Consider the following 2704-nt stretch of genomic DNA (forward strand, 5'->3'; position numbering starts at 1 on the left):
TATATATATATATATATATATAGATACATATATAAATATATATATATATATAATATATATTTCATTTATCTTCTTCATGGTGGCGACTGCTTCCCTAGCTCTGCTAGGGTTTCTGTCTCAATGGTGCTGTCCTGCTTCCCTCTAATCATCCCTGACTGTGATTGTGTTTCTCCTCAACCTTCTACAACTTCCAAGAGGTGTTTCACTGGTTTGAAAGTCTGTTTTCTACTGCTGTTCTAACTTGAGTTTTTCAGTTACTGTTCTATTGGTTATTCTCTTTGTTTTCCCTACCAGTGTTTGTTGTGGGTGGGGGTGGCCCATTCCCATTGATATAGAAACTAGCATCCAATGGTCTAAAGCCACTTTTGTTTATGTGGTGGGGAAAGGTTTTGAAACATTGCAAAAAGTGGAGAATCTTGTCTTCCCCCAAGCCTATCATGATGCTAATCTTAGTAAAGGAGATTGCCCCTATGTGAAAGCTTTAAGCAGAAAAGGAGGCAAGGTGGCTGTTGTGTTCTCTGATATGGAAATCAAATGGAAATCAACACTTTGGAAATCAACACTTCAAAAATTCACCTTGGTGGGCAAATTTCAATTCAGCCATCCTAAAATGGATAATATAAGGAAGTATTTTGATGATTTAAAGCTGGTTCGTGCTTGGAAAGTTGGACTAATGGAGGATAGGCATATAATGATTGAGTTAGCTAAGGAAGAGGATTATGCAAGGCTTTTTTTCTAAGCAAGTTCTCTTTTTGGATGGCATATCTATGAAACTGCTGAAATGGACTATTGATTTTGACCCATCAAAGGAACCTCCTATAGTGCCTATATGGTTTAAGCTGCCTGGATTGAAGCTTCATTTTTTCAACCACCAAGTTCTTTTTACCATTGGCACTGCCCTTGGAAAACCCATGAAGCTGGATGCTCCCACCTTTAACCTGTCAAGACCTTCTGTGGCAAGAATCCTAGTGGAAAGGGATATCACCCAACCTGAAATTGATGAAATTTTACTGGGAACAGCTACCAATGGCTATTGGCAGAAAATAGTTATGGAGAAAAGACCATATTATTGTCATAATTGTAAGATTTCTGGACACACTGACAATAGATGCTTCAAATTACATCTCAAGAAAAAGAATACAACCTCTGGAATGTCAACTTTCCCTAAACAACCACTTACCACACCACAGCTGGATCCACCTTCTCCCACCAGAATCTTGACCCAAAACCTAGAATCTGATTCTCTACCTACTTCTATTACCCCTATTTTTGACTACCCACCCTTGGTGGAAGTCCTTGCTGATGATCATTTTGATGGAACCTCTCTTTTGCCCTCCCCCTCCACTCTTGCCCCTTCCCAATCTAAAGACCCTCATGCTGAACCATTTTCCCCCATTACTGGGACTGTACTTCCTGTTGAAGGCCCATCTGAACCTACCACTAACCTGATCCCTTTGCACCCTCCCCTTAGCTCTATTAAGGTTCCCTCTTCTCTTGGTGAATTCTTTGCATTGTGTTCTGAACTGGGAAAAGCTGTCTTGCCCCAAGGCTTAACTTTGACTCCTTGTATTCCTTGTTTCACTGACCTTCCTACATTGCAGCCCAATATCATTAATATTGTGGATGACAATGTGGTTCAAAATCTAAAATTAGATCTAGAGGAAGAATGGCAGATCCATCAGTCCAAAAAGAAAAAGAAACTGAAACATGAGCTGCAGCATAATGCAACTACCTTTGGAGAATTCATGTCCAAAAGTTTGGAATCTCTTCCTAGAACAAGGAGGAGAGGAAAAATGATCAATGATTAATCTACTTTGCTGGAATGTTAGGGGATTGGCACACCCTAGGTCCCTTAGCAGATTATTGCATCTGAATAGGGTGTAAAAACTTTGGTGCATTGCTCTTCAGGAACCAATGGTGTCTAAACATAACGATAGAATAATTAAAAAATTTCATGGATTCCACTTTGCTGCTAACTGTAACAATAAGATTTGGCTACTCTATAGGAAAGAAGTCTCTTGGCAAATCCTTTTAGATCATCCACCGTTCTTACATGTATCCCTCTCTATGGCTGGCCAATTTGCTCATGCTACTTTTGTTTATGCCTCTAGCTCTTCTGCAGGGAGAGTGGAGCTTTGGAAGGAGCTCCTTAACCTCAGCACTAACACCTTCTCAAAATGGTTGATCTGTGGTGATTTCAGTTGCATTACTTCCTCAGATGAGAAGATTGGAGGCAGACCTCCTGATAGTAGTAAAATGAACTTATTCTTAGACAACAAACATATGGCTAGACTCTATGATTTGGGTTTCTCTGGCCACAAATTTACTTGGAGAAGAGGTAAGGTTTGGGAAAGAATTGATAGAGCTCTTGTAAATGATCACTGTATTAATGAATTTTTCCATACTTCTGTCTCTCATCTATCAATGTCTTGTTCAGACCACAGACCTCTATTGATCTCTATCAGCAGCTCCATAAACCCCTCCAAAAATAATTTCAGATATTTAAATGTCTGGTCTTCCCATCCAGACTTTCTGAATCAAGTTAGTACTATATGGACCAGCTATCATAACAACAATCCTTGGGTGAAATTATGGATTCTACATAAACGGCTTGCTGCTAATCTCAAAGCCTGGAATTGGCAGACCTTTGGTAATTTAAACATAAGGGTGGTGGAAGCCGAAGCCCTGGGAAATGAATTGGAAT

Source organism: Phalaenopsis equestris, unplaced genomic scaffold, assembly GCF_001263595.1.
Source record: "Phalaenopsis equestris unplaced genomic scaffold, ASM126359v1 Scaffold000446, whole genome shotgun sequence".
Lineage (NCBI taxonomy): Eukaryota > Viridiplantae > Streptophyta > Magnoliopsida > Asparagales > Orchidaceae > Phalaenopsis > Phalaenopsis equestris.